The following is a 22,682-nucleotide window of genomic DNA, read 5'->3' on the forward strand; positions in this document are numbered from 1 at the left end:
CCCACTGTTCCTATACCATTTTCTCTTGTCACCCGTTCATGTTTGTGAATTTACACACGGACAGCAGAGTGGAGCCCAGCAGAGCGTCCTAGACGGCGCCCTGCTCAGCCTCCAGCCTCCGCACCGCTTGTAGCGCCATTGTTATTATTATTTTTAATGTTTATTTATTTTTGAGAGAGAAAGTGCAAGGGGGGAGGGTCAGAGAGAGATGGGGACAAAGCATCCAAAACGGACTCTGTGCTGACAGCAGCAAGCCTGATGCGGGGCTCAAGCTCACAAGCCGCCAGATCATGACCTGAGCCGAAGTCAGAGGCTTAACTGACTGAGCCACCCAGGCGCCCCCAATCTCTTAATTTTAAATTTTTGTTCAAGTTTTTGAGTATATAATACATATTTGTGGCTCAAACATTAAAATGTCTATAAAGTTATACAGAGTAAAGTCTCTTTATATTTCTGTTGGCCCATTTAATTTCCATTTACCCTAAGAAGTAACTACTGCTATTAGTTTCTTACTTTTCTTTCAGATATTTTTAATGCATATATAAGTTACCAGGAAAATATCTTTCTCACTTTTTTTTGCAATGATAGTATGCTCTATACACTCTTCTGCACCTTGCTTTTTTAGACTTAACAACAGATCTTAAATATTTTCCTATAACAATGTAAAAGAGAGATTCCCCATTCTTCAATATGGCTTCATAGTGTTTTAGTTTATACATATAAAATAGAATATATATACATATATAATATATTTATGTATATGTATATATATTTATGTATATATTATGTAATATAGATATATATACATGTGTAATATATAATATATAATATAATAAATATATGTATACATGTATATATATATTTATACATATGATCATTTAATTGCCCTGGTGAGGGACATTTTGTTTGTTTTTAGTCTTTCGCTATTGTAAATAATATGACAAAAAATAATCTTGTGTGAATGGTATTTGACCTGTGAGGGACTGTAATTGTGCGATAAATTTCCAGAAGTCCAAGTGTGAAGTCAAAGGGTCTCCTTGACCGACACTGACAAATTTCCTTAGAGGCCGAGGCTGTTCTGGTTTACACCCCCCACCACCAATGGACGAAAGTGCCTCTTTCCCAAGAACTTTGCTGGCATTATCATAACCTCGTCATTCCCAGACAGGGCACACAGTCCTCCATCCCAGACCGTGCCGATTAATTCAGAGAAGAGATCACAAGCTGGGTCAAAGGAAAGCATCCATGGCCTTTTCGCTCAAGATAGCTGAAAGGAAGTCCTCTTTTCTCCGAGATTGTGAGGTGTAAGACTCAAATAAGCCTGGAGCTGCCCGGGGTAGCCTTCTGTGCCACCAAGGGTAGGAGCTGCCTGGGAACCAGCCAATCCAGGGAAAAGCAGAGCCAAGAGAGGGAGAATGATGTGAAGGAGCGCCCGAATCCAGGAGGCTGTGTGTGTCAACAGTAACTTCATCAGGGGCGCCTGGGGGGCTCAGTCGGCTAAGCGTCCGACTTCGACTCAGGTCATGATCTCACGGTTCATGAGTTCGGCCCCACTTTGGGCTCCTCGCTTACAGTGCGGAGCCTGCTTGGGAGTCTCTCTCTGCCCCTCCCCCACCCACTCCCTCTCTCAAAAGAATAAACAAATAAACTTAAAAAAAAAAAAGAACTTCATCGTTTGTTCCTTCTTTTTCTTTTTCTTGTTCCTCCTCCTCTTTTTTCCTCTTCTTCCACTTATTCTAATTTTAGGTTTTTTTCCTACAACTTGCAGTCTAAAGAGACTCAACTAACACAACTCCCCACATTCAAGTTCTCAAAATAATTTAACATTTTAGTTCACCGAATAAGATGCTCTGTGTTTTACCTTCAACGTCATTCAACTCTCATTCACCTGTGGTTTTCTGTTACATAATTCTCGTTTAATTAACAAGTCGTCCAACATTGAACATCATACCTGCAAGGCCCACTGTAGGGACTGTGGGAGGTACGGTCCCTTTCCTTCAGGTGCTAAAGCCTGGGTGGGAACCCGGCATTCACATTCATCAGGGAAACATGATTGGCACCATGGGGAAGATCACTAAATGCCTAACCTAGCGGACAGGAAGCCAGAGTGGAAAAGCCTCACTCTTCCCTGGGGTAGTTAGGAAAGAACTCATGTAGAAGAGACACGACTTTTGGGTTTTAGGGTTTTATTGTAGTGGATGGTACACTGACATGGTCCCACATTCAGAAGGTACATCATGTAATGTATGCTTGACAGCTTAACAACGCTGAAGTGCCCAGGTCAGTGGCACTGAGTCCATTCACATGTCGTGTTACCGTCACCACCGTCCAGACCCAGAACTCTTTTCATGTCGCGCGACTGAGACCGTCCCCTTTAAACACGGACTCCTCCTCCCCACTGCCCCCAGGCCCTGGCGAGCACCGTTCCACTTTCTTTTTCTATGAATGTGACTGCCCTAAGTACCTCACAGACGTGGAATCACACAGTATTTGTCCTTTTGTGACTGGCTTCTTTTACTAAGCATAACATCCTTAGGTTCGTCTATGTCGTAGCATGTGTCAGAACATTCTCTCTTTTTAGGCTGCACGATGTTCCATTGTGCGCGTATACCACACCTTGTTTATGCGTTCAGGTTTTTCAGAGTTCTTACTCTCCTGATGTCCCACTCCTTCATGATTTGTGCCCCCAAGCACCTTTCTAGAAGGTCAAGGCCTTACATGACTCTTCTTTATTGGGCGGAAGGACCTACTGGCATGACTGTCTTTTCCCAGAGACAAGGAGCTGACCTCCAACACCTCCAGAGGCGAGAGGCCTCGTCTCTTAGCTTGGTTTCTTCAAAGAAACACTTCCTTTCAAAGCCCTTCAGGCTGTCAGTCCTCTCAGCCCAGATGTCGTCTGGGAACTGAGCTCCCAGTGCTGACCCGGAGCCCATTAGCATCCTGCCGAGCGGCTTCTGGCAAAGGCCTCCGAGTGGATTTTCTTCGGAGCCTTGGCAGGGAGCTTCCAGAAGTGCTGCCTGTTTTCACCCTGCCCCACTCATTGGGTGCTGAGGCATGTCGTTCTTTGGGGGGAGAGAGGCCCTCTCAGCTACATCCTTTCAGACGCTTTATCTCTCATTCACCTGGGACCTTTTGTGCCACCTGGGGCCTTTGCTCAGTCTTTCACAGGAAAGGATGGGGGGCCACTCAGTCTCCTTCAGTCTTTTTCCATTGCTTTTTCACTTTCTTAAAAAAACAAACAGGGGCATCTGGGTGGCTCAGTCAGTTAAGAGTGTGACTTCGGCTGAGGTCATGGTCTCACAGTTCATGAGTTGAGCCCTACCTCGGGCTCACTGCTGTCAGAGCAGAGCTGGCTTCTGATTCTCTGTCTCTCTCTCTCTCTCTCTCTCTCTGTCTCTTCCCCCCTCCCCACCGGTTCTCTGTCTCTCAAAATAAATAAACTTAAAAAACAGCGCAAAACAATCGTGCTGTCCGAGAACACCCTTGTTCTTAGGAGATACACTTACGTGGTTCACGTGGCGAGCGCACCGGGACACCGATGAGCTGCAGGCAAGCCCGTTCCTGGATATTTAGGGGTAAAGGAGTGCAGTACCTCCATTTTACAAGTGATTCAGAAAAAAATGCGTCTACACAAACAGGCAAAGGAAAGGGGTGACAGGGGCGCCTAAGTGGCTCAGTCACTTAAGCATCTGACTCTTAATTTCAGCTCAGGTCATGATCTGGTGGTTCGTGAGTTGAAGCTCCACACCACTGTCAGCACACGGCCCGCTTGGGATGCTCTCTCTCCCTCTCTGCCCCTCCCTGGCTCTCGCTTAAAAGAAAGAAAGAAAGAAAGAAAGAAAGAAAGAAAGAAAGAAAGAAAAAGGATGATAAAACAAATAGGGTAAGATGTAAGAATTGGTGAGTCTGGTGCCGTGGGTTGAACGTTGTGTCCTCCGAAATTCATGGGTTGAAGCCCTAATCACCAGTGTGATGACAGTTGGAGGCAAGGCCTTTGGCAGGTGATGAGGGCCTCCGAATAACAGTAGGTGGAGCCCTTGTGAATGGGATTAGTGCCTTTAAAAAAGAGACACCAGGGAGCTCCCCCACCCTCCACCATGTGAGCACACGGAGCGAACACAGTCATCTGTGAATGTGGAAGCGGGCTCTTGCCAGGCACGGAATCTGCTGTCACCTTGATCTTCAGGTTTCCCAGCCTCCAGAACTGGAAGAAATAAATTCCTGCTTTTATAAACCACTCGGTCTACGGTATTCTGTTATGGCAGCCCAGACAGACTAGGACAGAGGGGAATTCTCAACACAGCAGATTATCGGATATGTTTATATGAAAAATTGGATTGAAAGGCTGTTGGAGGGTATGTGCCAGAGAAAACAAAGTAAATGAAAAGCCAAGGTAGATATTAACTTGGGAGGTGGGGTGGGGACGAATTGGACAAACAGTGCAATTAAAGCCCAGTAAATCAATAGGCTCAGCATTCATTCACTGCAGGTGTTTACTGATAACCTTCTACACGCCAGGCATGTTCTTAAGCCCCGGGGGACACAGTGGTTAACAAAGTCCCTTCCGTCAATAAATATATAATCAATATTTACATCAATAAGTATATAATGTAATGTCAAAGGGTGTGTGTGTGGGGGGGGGATAAGTCTGTGAAGAAAAGTACAGCTGGGAAAATGGATGAAGAGGGGGAATGATTTTAGATAGGACAGTCTGGAAAGACTTCCCTGATCAGGTGATATTTGAGCAGATCCATGAAGGAAATAAGGAAGGATTTCAGGCAAACATCAGGGAGGAGAGTGTTCTGACAGCGGGAAGAACAGGTGTAAAGGCCCTGAGGTCAGAGTACAGCCTGGTCGCATGTTGGAGGAACCAGGGGAGGCCACTGGAGAGGCACACAGCAGGGGGAAGGGGACCCCCAGATCTTTAGGGTTTTACAGGACACGGCAAAGACCGGAACGATTCATAATCGTAACGAAGCACACACTGAATGCTGATCTAACTAAAACTTGTGGTAAGAGGATGGAGGCAATGCAAAGTGTTAAATCCTCATCTACCATATCAGAAAGTCAACAGATAACAGTGGTAACAACAAATTTGAGAATAAGCGTATTATTTGGAAATGTGGAGGTAAATACCAGAAGAAACAGCTAAAAGAGTGGACCATGGTTGCCTCTGGAAAGGAACCCGGTTGAATAGCAAGAGCGTGGTGACCGAGGCCACTGTTGATTGTTACGAGCATTTTGGTATAATTTTTCGGGCCGTATGCCATATTGCACGGACAAAACCACAAAAACAGAACAGGAAACAAAACCCACCAGAAAACCAAGGAGTGACCTCCCAAGTCCTAGTTTCATAGGCAACGGCAGGGATGACCTTCCGTTCTGCTGAAGGTCACCGTGATCGCCCCCCATGGCCTGGTTCGGCTGTTTGGAAAGACCCGGGGAAGGCTGCTCCCGCGTCCCCAGGGCGGCCAGCAGGCGTGTGCGGCAGATGTCTCGGGAAGCGCCCTCTGAGCCCTCCCAGCTGCTTGGACTCTTCCTCACGAGACAAGGCTTGTGCGCAGAACCACCTCCGCTCAGTGATAAGCAGCAGCCACTGCGGCAGGCTGGGGCTTATGATAAGGGATGGACAAGGTTTGAGCTGAAAACCACACCGAACACGGCATTCTTGCTCTACTCCCCAACGCCGTGGGCCACGTTCAGTGGGAGAAGTTACGGGAAAGAACCTCCATTCGCTGAGTGTTCACTGCGCTTTAGTTTATGTGCTGAGGCTGTATATACGTGATTTCACCTAATCCTCACAAACAGCCCTGTGTGTTTAATGCCGCGAAGCCACACATTTAAAAATGGTTAAGATTGTAAATGCTATGTTACGTGTATTCTACCATAATTTTTGTCACTTAAAAAAATTTTTTTTTAACGTTTACTTATTTATTTTTGAGAAAGAGAGCAAGCACACAAGTGGAGGAGGGACAGGGGGCGGGGGGGAGACACAGAACCTGAAGCAGGTTCCAGGCTCCAAGCTGTCAGCTCAGAAGCCGGCTCTGCACGGACAGCAGTGAGCCCGATGCGGAGCTCAAACCCATGAACTGTGAGATCACGGGCCTGAACCAAAGTCGGATGCTTAACCAACTAAGCCACCCAAGTGCCCCTCTTTAAATTTATTTTTGAGAGCGAGAGAGAGAGAGAGCAAGCAGGGGAGGGGACAGAGAGAGAGAGAGAGAGAGAGGGAGGATCTGAAGTGGGCTTTGTACTGACGGCAGAGACAGCCCGATGCGATGTGGGGCTTGAACTCACAAACTGTCAGATCATGACCTGAGCGGAAGTCTGACGTTCAACCAACTGAGCCACCCAGGCGCCCTCTACCATAATTTAAAAAGAACAGCAACAACCTTGTGTGGAAGGTATTGTTTTTGTTTTCCAGAAGAAGAAACGGAGGCTCAAGAAATTAAAAAACTTGTCCAGCTAGTAGGTGTGTGAGCCGTGTGCATCGGGCTTTGATGGTTTTCTGCCCTGTCGGGAGGGCTCAGTGATAAGGAAGAGACTAAATGAAACGGAAGGAATGGGCTCTAGGGGGGAATCAGAGTCTTCCTTTAGGGCCTCACGGCTGTGCCCGCTACCAGCTTGGTGCCCCTCCCTGGCGCAGGGAGCAAACGCAGGAATGAGGTGCACTGATGAACATTCCGCAGCTCAGCAGCTCCGGGAGAGGGGCTCCTGCCGGCTGCTCGTCCGTCACCCAGGAAGGCCACGTCGGGGACAGGCTGCGTATGTCTGCAGCAGGTGAACACAGAGCTCTGAGACTTCTTAGATACGCCACGGGAGGTTCCTTTCACTCGATTTCAGGTTCTGAATTAGCTGAATTTTTAGATGATGCAAATCTGATTCCTTCCCTGCAGGAGTCGGAGGAAATGACAAGTGCTTGGCAGAGGGCAAAGAGAGCATCAGCATATCGTTAAGATGCGGTTGGGAGAGCAGGGGTGCGGTGGGGCGAGGGGAGGGAGGCTTAAGAGGGCAGGTGAAGGGATGAAGGATAATTACAATAATAACAGCATCCAGCACTTCTGCAAAGCATGCTGTGCGGCAGGCACCGTTCTAAGCACTTTATGTGTATTAATTCATTTAATTCTCAAAACCGTGCTAGGAGCTTAGTATCAGTTATCAGTTAGCTAAAGAGTACACAGTTTATAAAGCACTGAATGATCCTATATGCCAATTTCTACCTAACAAAAGTATTATTTATAATACACAAAACCTAGAAACTACCTAAATGTTCACCAACAGGGAATATTATAGCCATGGGATTTATGGAGACATGAGGCCATCACATTACCTCCCTTAATCTTTACAACAACCCTATAAGAGAGGTGGGGACCCATTTTACAGGGATGGAGACTGAGGCTCAGAAGCCTAATAAGGTTAGATTTGAAAGTCGATTTGAAACCCAGCCCCATCTAACTTCAGGACCCAAGCTCTTACCTACCATGTTGTCCCGCCTCGAAGACTGGAAGATAAAAGGTACTGCGCAAAACTGCCATTCAGCAGGACGACAGTCACATAAAACCTGAGGCTGTGGGCAAATGCCAGTCATGACTACAGTATCTGAACTGGTTCACTGAACCAGTGAAGTCGTTCTAAGTAAGATCCCCACAGGAAGCCCGGGACAGGGCATCCTTTCCCCCACCTTCACTGGTAACAGCCCCGTTTAGCAGGCACCATGCCCTGTGCCGCTTTGAGCTCCCGGGCCTTTGCGTCCTGGGTTCCAAAGCGAGAGAGGTGGCAGAAAATGGTGCGTTTCTTTCTCGGGTTCCCCTGGGACCTGCTGACCCGCCTGGACGAACCGTCCGCTGAAGCCACACCTGCTTGGAGCAGAAGAACCCGGCCGGGGCGTCTCCGAGGCCGGCGTTTCCGCCGCGTCCCACGGCCTCCGGGAGCCGGGACTCCACGCACACGGCCCCCTCTGTGCCGCGGACGCCTGTGTCCTTACGTGCACTGTCAAACGTCCAGGGGTCTCGGGGAAACTCGGCTCCTTCGGCCGCCACGAAGCAGACCACGCCCCCAGAGCTGGTTAGCACTGCTGAGTTTGCAGCCGACCTCAGAGCGGAGGCGAGGAGGCCGCACAGTGTCGTCACCTGTCGGAAGTCCTTTGCCCTTTCCCACCAGGGCTGGCTTCCTGCCACCGTTCTGGCTCCGCTCCATGTCTTTCGTGGGTCCCCTTGACCCTCCTCTCCTCACTGGTCTCCTGTCTACAGGAGCCAAGGCCGGAATTCCTTCCTCTGCTTAGTGCACAACAGCTCGCCCTCCCCGCCCCTCCCCTCCCTGCCAGTTCCACTCACAGGTCACACCGACCCCGGAGACTCGCCAAAGGTTTTCTCCTCAAAAGACACTTCCTTCCTTCCTTCCTTCCTTCCTTCCTTCCTTCCTTCCTTCCTTCCTCTCTCTTTCCTTTCTTCTTTCTTTCCTGCTTTCTTTCTTCCTTTTTTAATATTCTTATTTATTTACTTGCTTGTTTGTTTGCTTTGAGAGAGAAAGGGCACATATGAGCAGGGGAGGAGCACAGAGACAGGCAGAGACAGTCTTAAGCAAGCTCCACACTCAGCATGGACCTGGTGGGGCTCGATCCCACGGCAGTGAGATCCTGACCTGAACAAAAATCAAGAGTCGGATGCTTAACCAACTGAGCCACCCAGGCGCCCAACACCTCCTTTCTTTTTCTTTCTTTCTTTCTTTCTTTCTTTCTTTCTTTCTTTCTTTCTTTCTTTCTTTCTTTCTTTTAAATTTTTTTAAACGTTTATTTATTTTTGAGAGAGAGAGAGAGAGCATGAGCAGGGGAGGGGCGGAGAGAGACACACACACAGAATCTGAAGCAGGCTTTAGGCTCTGAGCCATCAGCACAGAGCCCAAAGCGGGGCTCGAACCCAGAGACCCCAAGATTATTACCTGAGCCGAAGGGGGACACTCAACCGACTGAGCCACCCAGGAGCCTTCTGACACCTCCTTTCTTTTTTTTTTTTTTTTTTTAAATTTTTTTTCAACGTTTTTATTTATTTTTGGGACAGAGAGAGACAGAGCATGAATGGGCGAGGGGCAGAGAGAGAGGGAGACACAGAATCGGAAACAGGCTCCAGGCTCTGAGCCATCAGCCCAGAGCCCGACGCGGGGCTCGAACTCACGGACCGCGAGATCGTGACCTGGCTGAAGTCGGACGCTTAACCGACTGCGCCACCCAGGCGCCCCAATAAACATTACTTTCACTACGATAATCTTGAGAGTAAAACGTTTTAGGAAAAGATTTTAAGTCATCTCCACACCCAACGTGGGGCCTGAACTCACAACCGTGAGACCGAGAGTCCCATGCTCCACCCACTGAGACAGCCGGGCGCCCCAGGGTAAAACTTTTCTGGAAAAAAAAAAAAAGGTCGGAGCCAGTTGAAACCAGGTAGCTGTGGATGAAACGTCAGTCAAGGCAGTGACTGTTCTTGCCGACCTGAATTCCTCTCCGATCCCTTCTCTGGAAGAAATGGCATTTCTCTCCACTTCCTGCCTTAAATTGTGTGGCAGCCCGTGCAGCTGTTGAGCAGCTGTCGCATCCCCTTCCCACACCGAGGTGGCTGCGAGCACCTCTGGAGGAGGCTGTTGGCTCCGTGTGGGCGCGGGAGGAACAGGAAGAGCTGGGGTTGCCCAAATTCCACAAAGCCCCGCAGCACACCCCCGGGCTGCAGCTGTGGCCGGCATCCCTCGCTCAGGGTGGGAATCCTGGGCCGCTCCCTCCTCCCCTGTCCTCCTCCTTACCATTACCGTTGTCATCACAATAACAGTTACCGCTAAATCAGAGTTTACCCCCGGCCTCGCGATGTACCGGGCGCTTTTAGATTCACGATCTCCTTTCCGCCTCGCAACAGTCTTACGCGGTTATATACGATTATCTCGGTTTACAGACAAGAAACTGAAGCCTTTGCCCAACCTCGTGAATATACTCAAGACCGCTCAACTGTCCATCTTAAATGGGTGACTTTTATGTCGCCTCAGTAAAACTGGTTTTAAAAAAGAGAAAAACTAGGCACCCGGGTGGCTCAGTCGCTCAGTCGGTTAGGCGTCCGACTCTTGGTTTTGGCTCAGGTTGTGATCTCACGGTTGGTTAGTTCGAGCCCCACGCTGGGCTCTGCGCTGACAGTTCGGCACCTGCTTGGGATTCTCTGTCTCCTCGGTCTGCCCCCTCCCTCTTGCTCTCAAAAAAAAAAAAAAAAAAATCAACATTAAATAAAAACAATAAAAAAGAGAAAAGTAAAGTCCACGTAGGTTAGATAACTTGCCCAAGAGCACAGAGGCGTAAAGTGGCAGGACGTTGTTAGCAAGAAGGAAGCAGGCAACGGATGCCGTGCAGGGTCTCTTACACCAGACCCTCCCGACTGTCTCAGTCCACCAATATCTCAGTCCGTGGAGGTGACGGGTCGGGAGTGGGCAAGCCATGTGGGCATTCACTTCTAGCTGTGAGCAGCAGCATCTGGGCTCCTCAGAGAGTGGCTCTAACAGGATGGGGTGGGGAGGGGCTGGTATGAGAGAGAGAAAAATGAGTGACATCTGTCACTGGATGCCCCATGCCGCAAATGCTCGAGCTGTGCGCGAGGTGGAGCAAGGGCCGGAGGAACTGCCGGGTTTCTGTCTAGTGTCCCGGGAACCCGGCGTTCAGCTAAGGCAGTGGAGAATGGATTGGGGGGGGGGGGTGCTGGTGCGGGGAGAAGGCGGCCGATGGAGGGGCCGCATCAGGCTGGGTCCCAGCTCACTGTCCTCCCCCATGCAGGCACCTCCCCATGTGCCTACAAAGTGGTATCCAAGCTAGGGGGCATGGGTGTTGCTCTAACGACACGTGCATGTTCTACTAACGAGACCATCAGCATTCTCTTGAAATAGTTGGTGTGAAAAAAGTTTGATGGGTTTGAAATCCTTTGCCTTATCACAAGAAATTTCCATAAGAGCTGTTAAACTCTTTAAAGATAATTTCAACTGCTGTAAAAATTTGAAGGGTGATAAAAACACTTAAAATTTTTTTATCTCCTACTTGGGCAAAATTTCTCATTGGTGGTGATTACCAAGGACTTGAATAGATCATTATCTTAAAATCTCCATTGGCAATTATTTATTGCGAGTCATATAAAAAAGTTTTAAAAGGGGTGCCTGGCTGGCTCCGTGGGTGGAGCATATGACTCTTGATCTCAGAGTTGTGAGTTCTAGCCCCACGCTGGGTATAGATATCACTTAAAAATACAATAAAATCTGGGGGCGCCTGGGTGGCTCAGGCGGTTAACTGTCCAACTTCAGCTCAGGTCACGATCTCGCGGTTCATGGGTTTGAGCTCCATGTCGAGCTCTGTGCCGACAGCTCACAGCCTGGAGCCTGCTTCGGATTCTGTTTCCCTCTCTCTGTGCCCCAGCTGCCCCCTGACCTCTCCCTGTCAAATAAACATTTAAAAAAATAATAAAATCTTTAAAAAGAGGTTTAAAAGAATTATGCCTGTGCTGTATTTATTACCCTCACTACAGAGCAGTGCTGTGCAGTCGGGCGGCCACTGGCCACATGTGGCCACCGAGCCCTTGAACTGTGTGGCTGGTCCGAATGCAGGTGTGCTGCATTTCACTTACAAGTGAAAATACACACCAGACCTAGTAAGAAAACAGGAATGTAAAATAGCTCACTATCAATGTAATTATTTCATAAAATATCTCGTTATTTAATTTTTATAATATTGTGAATATATGAAGTTAAATATATTATAAAAAATTTTTTAAGTATGTTCATGGAAACAAGCTCAAGTTTCTCATTAAAAACTTGAAAATATTTTATTTGGAAAATTTTATACAAATTCACTCTTTAACATGTTCTCTAATGACTTTATATTTTACTTTTATACTTCTTTAATATAAAGAAAACATAATTACTTTTTCCATCAAGCCCCACACAGATGTCCCCAAATCCCCTCCAGTTTACTTGAGCGTGCCATAAATGTTTCCTGTGAGTGCGATGACGTGAAATCATTTCAAAGAATGTAGGACTGAGCACCTATATTGTTCAGAAAGATACTTTTGAGTATCTTTAAGGTTTGAGGGGCGCCTGGGTAGCTCAGTTGGTTAGGCGTCCAGCTCTTGATTTGGGCTCAGGTCTTGGTTTCACAGTTTGTGAGTCTGAGCCCTGCACGGGGCTCTGTGCTGGCAATGCAGAGCCTGCTCGGGATGCTCTCTCTCTCCCTCTCTCTCTGCCCCTCCGTGCTCTCTCTCTCAAATAAACAAACGTTAAAAAAAAAAAAAAATTTTTTTTTTTAACATTTATTTATTTTTGAGACAGAGAGAGACAGAGCATGAACAGGGGAGGGTCAGAGAGAGAGGGAGACACAGAATCTGAAACAGGCTCCAGGCTCTGAGTTGTCAGCACAGAGCCCGACGCGGGGCTCGAACCCACGGACCGTGAGATCATGACCTGAGCCGAAGTCGGACGCTTAACCGACCGAGCCACCCAGGCGCCCCTAAAAAAATTTTTTTTTAAAAAGTTTGTAAAAGGCATTTTTGTGCATCTCTGAATGCCAAATGCCGTGCTGGGTTCTGGGGATACACAGCTCCGCACCCTACATACGGTAGGGCGTACGATATATACAGCGACAATTATGTGAGGGAAATCTTTGTGGTCCCACTAAGAAAAGAAACACCCGGCAAGGAGCTCCCACAACCTGCTCTGTTGGCTGCAGAATTCATGGACATCTTAGTGAGGCCCAGACCAGCCACTGAGCAGTGGGCCCGGAGACCTCAGTCTGAACAGACGGACAAGGGAAGGTGGGGGGCCCGTTGCATTTTTGAGCTTTACGTTTAAGCAGAGCCTCTAGCAGGGCTCCTTACTGCATGTTTCCGCTCCGTGAGGCTCTCTCTCTGTCCTCCCGTAAACTCCAGAAGCCCTGCCTCAGCTGTGGAGCATCTGTGTTCGGGTTTCTTATAATCCGTATGCCTGAGGCGAGGCATGTCCTGAAGTCAGAGGCCAGGCTACCCTGGTGCTTGTAAACTCGGTTATTTTTTACATGTGTGACTTTGGCAAACCATTTAGTTCTCATTATGGGCGAGTATAATGCCAAGGCTGACTTTCTGTTTCCAACTTCACCCCACCCCTACCCCCACCCCCGGGGTGGAATCCTGCATTCTCCATAATCGGCCTCTGCAATGCAGGAAGCCATCCCTGTCCTTCACTTGCATAATTTGAGATGCTAGCATTTTCTGGGCTCTTCCGAAGTGAAGCCCAGGACACTGTCCATCTGGAAAATCACCAGAGAGCACTGAAGGTGACGGATATCAACATTACATCCAGACTATGGAATCACTTCCTGGAAATGCGAAGAAACAATATGGCATCTGTTCAGATGAATATTACTTTCTCAAATTCTGTATGGCCTTGGGCCTGCTCTGTGATATAACTTTGTCATAACTTTCTCCATCTTTGCCCCCAAATACCCATGTCATTGTGCCTACAGCAACTGATATACAAATGAAGGTACTGGCGGGGCCCCTGGGTGGCTCAAACGGTTAAGTGTCTGACTCTTGATTTTGGCTCAGGTCATGATCTCATGGTACGGAGGTTAGAGCTACCTGCTGGGCGTGGAGGTTGCTTGGGATTCCGTCTCTCCCTCTCCCTCTGCCCCTCCCCTGCTTGCATGCGCACGCACTCTTTCTCAAGAACAAACTTAAAAAAAAAAACCCAAAAAACAAATGAAGGTATCAGCTTACACATTTATCATAAAGACTATGTAAATGTATGGATGTAGTGGAATGGATGTACTTCGCTATAAGAAGTGTTATCCATGTTTAAGAAGGAAGGAATAGGGGCGCCTGGGTGGCTCAGTCGGTTGAGCGGCCGACTTCAGCTCAGGTCATGATCTCGCGGCCCGTGAGTTCGAGCCCCGCGTCGGGCTCTGTGCTGACCGCTCAGAGCCTGGAGCCTGTTTCAGATTCTGTGTCTCCCTCTCTCTGACCCTCCCTCCTTCATGCTCTGTCTTTCTCTGTCTCAAAAATAAATAAACGTTAAAAAAAAAAAATTTAAGAAGGAAGGAATAGACAGGGGAATGGCAAAGTAAATTCTAGCACTTCTATACGTGAACTGTTTGGGCAGCTTTCTTAAAATGCAGCAGTTCCCTGGGCACCAATGCTGTGACATGAAAAAGCTGGTTTGGGGCCATTAGTTAAAAAGCTGTTTTGTGTGAGTGTACAAAAAGGTCTGCAAGGATGAAAACTAAACTGTTAAAAGTGGCTTACCTCTGAGGCATGGGGGGGGGGGGGAGAAAGGAGGAGGGAGGGGAAAGTTCTACCTTTTCCTTGATATATTTCTGAATTGTTTTAATTCTTTACGGTGAGCGGGTATTACTTCTGTAATTAAAACAACTAATATGGAAAAAATGTTAATGTTTTCAACCAAGTTTTAATGATACGGGAAAATATTGTAACAAGTGAAAAAAATTGGAGCATGAAATTATGTATACAAGTATGATCTCAGCTGCAGAAAAATGCATTTAAACTCTAGAAAGGAAATATATCAAAATGTTAATAGGGACTGCCTCTGGGTGGCAGGATTATAGGTGGATTTTTTTTTTCTGCTTTACTTTTCTATACGTTCTAAATGTGCCTTATTATTTTTATAATTAGAAAAAAAATTAAGCAGGTCTGCCAAAGGTGCACGGCGGGTTGTAAAACACGAGCAGCTGCTGCCCATACTGGGTGGCATGGTCCAAGATTCCTGACCACCGAAGGAAAATGTCTTAATTGCCAGGGGACAGATGAGGAGCCAAGAGGGTTTTCTTCATTTTGATTTTCTGATTAAACTGCAGGAGGAAGGGGCACCTGGGTGGCTCAGCAGGTTAAGCATCTGACTCTTGATTTCAGCTCAGGTCATGATCTCGAGGTTCGTGAGTTTGAGCCCTGCATCGGGCTCGGTGTTGACAGTGCAGAGCCTACTTGGGATTCCCTCTCCCCCTCCCTCTCTGCCCCACCCCTGCCTGCATGTGTGTACACAGACACACACTCACACTCTCTCTCTCTCTCTCTTTCTCAGAAATATAAAAGCAAACATTTGAAAAAAAAAAAAAAAAAGAAATTGCAAGAGGAAAATGGAGAGGGAAATACCAAAGGAAGGGAGAGTCTCCTGGCAGAGAAGGTGAGACTTCTGAAGGTGAGGGCACTGGGCCCCCCATGGGAAGGTTTCCCAGCCTGAAGGTCAGTGATGGATTTTGCAGGAACTGGGGATCGCTGTGGCTTTAATGGCATGTGCATGCCACAGTGACCGGGCGCAGAAGGTTGCTGTGGCCCAGCAGCACCACAGGGGATGGTGGGGGGGGCGGGCGGGAAGTGGGCATCACACTGGAAGGACTTGTGTGGTTCCCGGACTGGCTGGGATGCTGCCATGACACAGTGCAGAGGTTGGGGTCACAGTGTTGGTGGCTGCAGAGAAAGCAACTGTGTCACTTGACCCACTTCTTGAAGTATCTGAGACTTCCTGGGGTACTTCATGGACCAATCATAATGGCAAGGTCTAGGACTCTGGAGGACAGTATCTTGAAAGAGTATCTCTTTTAAAAGTAATTCTTTTGGGGCGCCTGGGTGGCTCAGTTGGTTAAGTGGCCGACCTCGGCTCAGGTCATGATCTCACGGTCCGTGAGTTCGAGCCCCGCGTCAGGCTCTGTGCTGACAGCTCAGAGCCTGGAGCCTGTTTCAGATTCTGTGTCTCCCTCTCTCTGACCCTCCCCCGTTCATGCTCTGTCTCTCTCTGTCTCAAAAATAAATAAACGTTAAAAAAATTAAAAAAAAAAAAAAAGTAATTCTTTTGGTAGAGAGCTCTTGTCTTTTGTGCCAGTCCCAGGCCGGTCAGTCATCCCTTTCTTGCCCTTCTCTTGCTCTGCTTCTGTGATACAGAAGGGCTGCTTCCTGAAGGCTATGTTTCCACGCCTCCCTTGCCTGCTGAATTCTGGCTCAGTGTGGCCAATGGGAGACACCGTTGAGAGGCTGGAAGACAGGAAGCTGGGAGAAGTTGAAGCATTTCTCCTCTTCCTGCCTCAGGTGACATCTCTGGCAGCAAATGAGCTTCCTCCCTCACATCAGCTTCCCCGGGGTAATCTTGGGTTCCAGTAACCCCACCTCCTCTCCTTGTTCCCTTGAGGGTCGGGGCAGTCGTGCTTCCTGTTGCTGCTGACCTCCACTTGTTTGGCTTCCCATCTAACTCTTCTATCACATACGTAATCAATCCCTTGCATTCAATCCTCTCTACTTGAAGTACTGTAAGTGGTTTCTGTGTTCCTGGCTAAATTCTGAACTGATGCCTTCTTGGTTTAGGGCAGTCCCAGTAAAGAGAACCTCAAGATGGCAATATTGAAGAAGACTTATTCTGTGAGACTGGCTTACCCCCTCCCTTACTATGTCCCCCAGGAGTGCAGGTGCTTCTCAGCCGTTAGCTTGTATGCATATAACCTGGAGGTCTCATTCAAGTGCAGATCTGAATTCAGTAGTTGTGAGGCAGGGCCGGAGAATCTGTATTTCTAACACGCTCCCACGTGGTGCCAATACTGCGCTGCAGACTTGACTGATTAGCCAGGCACAAAGGCGTCTAGAACCGTGTTAAGGAGGGAAACGGCGCCCTGTGATAGCTCCGAGGCAGTGGTCCTCCGTAGCACTACCGCTAGGGGGCATGACACTTGGTGGAACTCTGTTAGAAGTAATATAATTCCACATTTGAATATACTGTCCTGACATACTCATCGAGTGCGAGGTGGAAGCCAGCTACCTGACAGCAGGTTGACTACATTCATGTAGCTGCAAGCGTCAGACTCCTTTCTTATGACATCTAGATTTGTTGTGCCTGAGTATTTACTTATTGAAATAAGTTTTATTTTTTCTAAGTTACCTATGTCCCCTTTACTACCGAGGACACAGTTAGATTTTTACCTCTGAATTTCATTTTCAGGGTAGTCAAGGGGATGTTACCAAATGTTTGTTTTACAAAGAGGCCTTGGGGTGGAAGAAGGTTGTGAACTGCTGGGTTAGAGGGTCTAGAAGAGGGTGGGCACCACCCAGAAATCCTGGACCAGAAGCGGAAGTAGGCACTGATAAAAGACTCTGGGTTGTTTCCCTTGCGGGGGGGGGGGGGAGACTGGGGGACCGCGCACACTCTTGATTATACAAGCGGTAGCGTCAACGTGTCGGTGACAGCATTTTCATTTTCAAAGTGTAAGAAGAAGGAGAATTGTCTTTGTTGCTGCCAAGCAGCCGGAGACGTGGGCTGTGGCGGGCATCTGTCATTCCTCTCGGCCGCCCAGCTCCCGGATGGGGGCCATTCCTCGTCGTGTGTGCCCTCAACAGCAGGTAGAGCCTGCCTCCTACGACAGAAGCTAACCGCCCAGACACTCCCTCTGGGGCTCTCCTGCAACTGGATGTGGACTCCTGTCCTAGGCACACAGGCACAGATGCACCTGTCCCGGACTCTGAAGGAAGACACAGTCGCTCTTCCCTGAGTCGGGAGGAAAGCCATTACTGGGGAGGTGATATTTAAGCTACGTTTCGAGGGATAAGTAGAATTCCAACAGGTTGGGAGGTTGGAGGAATTAGTAGGATAGGAGGATCAGAGGGTTGGGTGAGTGGGCAGGCATTCCAGCTATGGCAAAGGTGTACGTGTGAAGGTATTTCAAAATAGATAACATAGATAAAATGCCATTAATTTTACTCATGGAGCTTGGCACTGGAAAGAGGTCAGAAGAACGAGGTTCAAATATGGATCCCGCAGGGGTGCCCGGGTGGCTCAGTCGGCGAAGTGTCCAACTTTGGTTCAGATCATGATCTCGTGGTTCCTGAGTTGGAGCCCCAGGTCGAGCCCCGTGTTGGGCTCTGTGCCGTCAGCGTGGAGCCTGCTTGGGATCCTCTCTCCCTCTCTCTGTCCTTCCCCCACTCACACTTTCTCTCTTTCAAAATAAATAAATAAACTCAAAAAAAAAAAAAAATGGATCCTGCCTTGTACGACCTTGGGCAAGTCCCCAACCCTCTGGGCTCAGTTCCCTTATCCAGAGAAAAGGGAATACCTACAACTACCACCGATCTGCCATTCTCACACAGTTCTTTTTTTTTTTTTCTTTTTATGTTTTATTTATTTCTGAGGCAGAGAGGGACAGAGCATGAACAGGGGAGGGGCAGAGAGAGAGGGAGACACAGAATCCGAAACAGGCTCCAGGCTCTGAGCTGTCAGCACAGAGCCTGATGCGGGGCTTGAACTCACAGACCACGAGACCATGACCTGAGCCGAAGTCGGACGCTCAACCGACTGAGCCACCCAGGCGCCCCTCTCACACAGTTCTTGTGTGAACATGAACGTGAATGTAAACTGCTATAAATGGGAAAGTCTAAACGAAAATTAATAATTATGAATAATGTGTGCATAATGAGAGTACAAGCCCAGGGTAAGAGAGGTTAGAGAAAACTCAAGGCTGAGGAGGAATCTGGGAGAGACCACTCTTCCTGAAGTGTGAGTTGGGTTGGGGATGAACAGACAGCAAGTTGCCAGGAAGCTTTCACACCTGGATAGCTGGCAGGTGTCAGAAGGAGGGCAGATACTCAGAAAAGGAAGGACACTTGCTTTTCTCCTCTTCTGGGGCAAGGCTCGTCCCGTGTGTCCCAGAGGTTCTGGTCTGATGCGGCCAACTGCTGTGTGGGCGTTTCCAGTCTTTCCGCCACTCTTGGCTACAAATGCCTCATGTTATTTGCTTTCTCTGGTTGGCCAATGTCTTCGATCATGTTCTGGTTCTTAATTTTCACCCCAGAAAGTAACTCTAATTTCATTTTGGAGGAGCTCTGCCGACTCCCCCGTGTTGTCTCAGGTGGAGAACGTGAGGTATGGGAGTCAACAGCCAGTCAGCCTGGTGCAGGAAGGCACAGAGGCCATTGTGCCCAGAGGCTACTTGTCAGCCCTGTCCCTGTAAACAGCACAGGAGGGCTCCTCAGAGCCCTCAAGGTCAAGCCTCTACCCTCCTACTCAGATAGCACCTTCCTGTTTGCTTTCCAAACCATCACTAAATCTTGATAAGGCAGGAGGCCTTTGGGAATTCACAAATTAAGGAGTCAAGGGTGTGATTATTTGGGAGCAACTCCAAAGTCCATGATCTCCAGCCCTTTGGAATGGGATCACCACTCACCTTGTAGGGGTGTTGTCAGGGGTTTCCTAGAAGGTTCTACAAAGCCCAGCAGGAGGTGAAACTGCACCGTGAGAGCAGATAACCTGCAGCCTGCCACCCCTTCAGCACAGCGAATGCTGCTTTTAAAACCAGAGATTCCAGAAAGTCTACAAAAGCACCCCCTCTATGACAAGGATCCGTTCCCCACTCTGTAACTCTGCGAGGTCCCTCTCGTTTCTACCCCCGCCCCGTTCCGTTGCCCGTCTCTGCAGCACCTCCTCCCGTTTCCTCCTGTCCAGGAGCACAGGCCGCTTCCGCAGATCCCACAACACACCCCTGGCTGAATCCTGCTCAGACCTCCGGAGGGAGCCCTCTGCCTGCCTCTCAAGGCCTCACCGCCAGTAGCCCTTTTTCCACCCAACGGCTCCCCCCCCCCCGCCCCGCCCGCCCCCCCCCCCGGCGGCCCCTCCTCTTCCAGCCAAATTCATCTGTGCCATGACTCCACCATTGAAAAGGCTGAAAAGGTGCCCACGTCACGTGCCCTGTCCAGTGTTGCCAGTATCCTGTGCGTCATGTCGTCACTCTTACTGACCTTCCAAACTACACCTGGTCAGCTAAGGAAGACAAGGCCAGCAGGCACTGAGACTGAGCTGATGGTTCAGGTGGCATAAATGAAGTGTGCAGGGGGGAGGAGGCGGCAGGACAGGGGCTGCTGCCCCAGGGGCCCTGGGCTGGAAGGTGGCCCCTGACCCCCTAGGGCCGGGAGAGCTAGGGAGGAGCCCTGCAGCTTTGAGAACCCAGAGCCTTGGTAGATTCCAGCAGGGGTTGCAGTGAGGGAAATGGAGGAAGTGAGGTCAAGGTCCAGTCCTTGATCCCGTCCTGGGCCTGGCCTTGGGCTTTAGGGGAGGGGCGGAAGAGGCAGGAACTGGAGAAGAGGGGCCCTATCCTGGAAGAGGAGGGCAGGGAGAGTGCCAGGTAGGAGGCTAAGCCCAGAAGAAGATGTCTTCTTGCAAATGAACCCAGGATTCTTTTTATTCAGGCCAACAGATCAGACGACTGCCACAGGAAAAATACTTTGTTACTCTTTCTTGACTCATTCTGGGTGGAAGCGGTGCTGGTGGTCACGGTTCAGTCACTGACATGCAGCTCTCTGTCCTCACCCCGAAGCTACACGCCCTTGGGTTGACCGGCCACGAGATGGGTGTCCAGATCAAGGCTCGCGTGGCCTTGCTGGAGGGTGTCCCTCCAGAAGATCAAGTCGTGCTTCTAACAGGCACGCTGCTAGAGGATGAGGCTGCCCTAGGTCAGTGTGGAGAGGAGGCTCTGAGCACCCCGGAAGTAGCTGGCCGCATGCGTGGAGGTTCCCTGGAGGCCATGGTTCCCTGGCCCGTGATGGGAAAGAAAGAAGCGGAGCCCCAACGCGGCCGAACAGGGGATAAGGAAGACAGGCCGAGCCAAGCGGTGGGTGCAGTAAACCGGCACTTTGTCAGTGTTGTGCCCAACTTTGGCAAGACGGGTCCCAAAGCCAGCTCTTAAATCCATCGTAATCCTGCCTTTCCCCTGCAAAGCCGCTTAGTCCAGGAAAACAAAAAACAGAAAAGAAACAAAACTCTTGTTGCTCACAGTTCCCAAGAGGAGGGGCACACCGCTGCTCGAGCCTCACTGGGAGCCACCAGCGTCAGGAATGAGGAGACAGCATGGGCCGGAGGCTTTATTGTGGCTTTTGCTGGAAGGATCGGACAAGGCAGGGTGTGTAGGCAAGCAAGGCAGGATGCGCTGGTTGGGGTAATTTCGGGGGGCTCTGGCTCCAGGGGCAGCCCTAGTTGTCTGGTATCTGGCCCTGGGGCGATTTAGGGTAGGACAGTGTCCTGACTGCAGGAACCTGATAAAAGGAGGCAAATGTGGGGGAGAGGGGCGGATTGGTTGGTTTGCGTATCAAACGTAGGCTCACAGGCGAGTTGTCTGCTATTTCTAGAAAGTAACCATGGGAGGGGCTGTCCCTCTCCGGGCCTGCAAGGCCCCAGAGATGCCAAAACATCACAAAATACAGAAAATTAGAAAGCAGAATGTCAGAATGTGCCAGAGCGTCAGTGAGCCTTTGAGATGGTGTATGTAACCTTGCTATGAACCCCACCCAGTGAGCTTGGGCACAAAAGAGCGATGTGAAAGCAGGAGGCTCCCAGGTGCCGGCAACAGCCCCCCTGGATGGTCCGCTGGCAGAATAGACCCTTCCACTCTCACTCACATGGGGTGGGCTCAAGCTCTGGCTTTGGAGTCACATCTAGTTGAGTACCGCCGTGTGACCAGGGGTAAGTTACTTCACCCTTCTGAGCCCAAGAGGATCGCTGGGAGAATTAAAGAAATGTGAGGACAGAAGCTTCTCTACTAGATCAGGCTCCTCGCTCTGAGCTGCACGACTCCTGCCTCAGAGACCTCTCTGTAATTGGCTAAAAAAAAAATGCTGATTTCCTGGCTCCGCCCAGACCTTCAGGTGAGCAGGGCCTGGGCCACACTCAGTAAACTGAGTAAAGAGAGCAAGACCAAGAGAAGTGGGGGGTGTTAGGGAGACGGTTCAGGTAACAGGGAGACACTGGGGCAGTGTTGAATCGCTCCAGGGAGGTGGAAGCCAAGGCCATTAACGCCATTAACGGGGGAAGCTGGCCAGGCTGGGTGGGCTGTCACCACTAACGGCTGGCAGCAGGCAACCAGGGCCCTGGGACACAAATACCAGCCCCAGAGTGTGAGGAGCTCTTTCTGGTGCCACACACGGGGCTGGCACCCCTCGGCCGGGTCCGCAGACCTGCCGCAGCCCCGGGACTGAAGTGGGAGGTGTGCAACTTCCCAGGACACCATCTTCAGTCAGCTCTCTGAGGCCCAGAAGGAGAAATGAATTCACATCCTCAGAGGAAAGCAGAAGTGCCCTATCCTTTTCAAATTCCTAGTAGTACCTGTACATTCCAAGCTGTGGAGAACGGACCCTTTTGCTTATTTATTTTCAGATGGCCTTTTTTTTTTTTTTTTTTTTAAAGCAAGTCCATTTTTTCCTGGTCATCTCTGATCTGCAAATTCCGTGAAGGCTAAAAATCAAGAGTGCTTCTCTTGGAACATTCCTCAACCCTGCCTACTCCCAACACCACCACATCTTTGTATGACTTCTGATGGAGCAACGTTTTGCTGAGGTGATTTTTTTCCCCCCCCGAGGTGATTTCACCGAACTCTGCAGGCTACACCCGGCTATCCCCATCTTCCGGCCGGCGCTGTGGCTGTGAGTCCAGACCTCGGATTCTAGAGCATCCCTGTTTTCCGAAATGCCTGACTCCTCTTACCCAGGCTTTCTTGAAGCAAGTGAGGTGAAATTAAGCCCTCCCACACTCCTTTAAAAATGTACACTCTAAGTTCCGGTTGTCGTAGTAACATCTTCACGCTGCCCTGCTGCCTCTTCTAGATTTTGGTGCTGATGGACCATCAGTTACCATGAGAACAGGAGTGCCTCTGAACAGTGAATCTTGTG

At 49.4% G+C, this 22,682-nt stretch overlaps 1 pseudogene; it reads left to right on the plus strand.

Annotated features, from left to right (window-relative positions):
- Window positions 1-20,311: 20,311 nt before the first annotated feature.
- LOC112867032 (ubiquitin-like protein FUBI pseudogene) lies at window positions 20,312-20,707 on the plus strand (annotated as a pseudogene).
- The last annotated feature ends 1,975 nt before the right edge of the window (window positions 20,708-22,682 follow it).

The sequence above is a fragment of the Puma concolor genome, chromosome A2, assembly GCF_028749965.1.
Source record: "Puma concolor isolate L17-30 chromosome A2, mPumCon1.1.hap2, whole genome shotgun sequence".
NCBI classification, from domain to species: domain Eukaryota; kingdom Metazoa; phylum Chordata; class Mammalia; order Carnivora; family Felidae; genus Puma; species Puma concolor.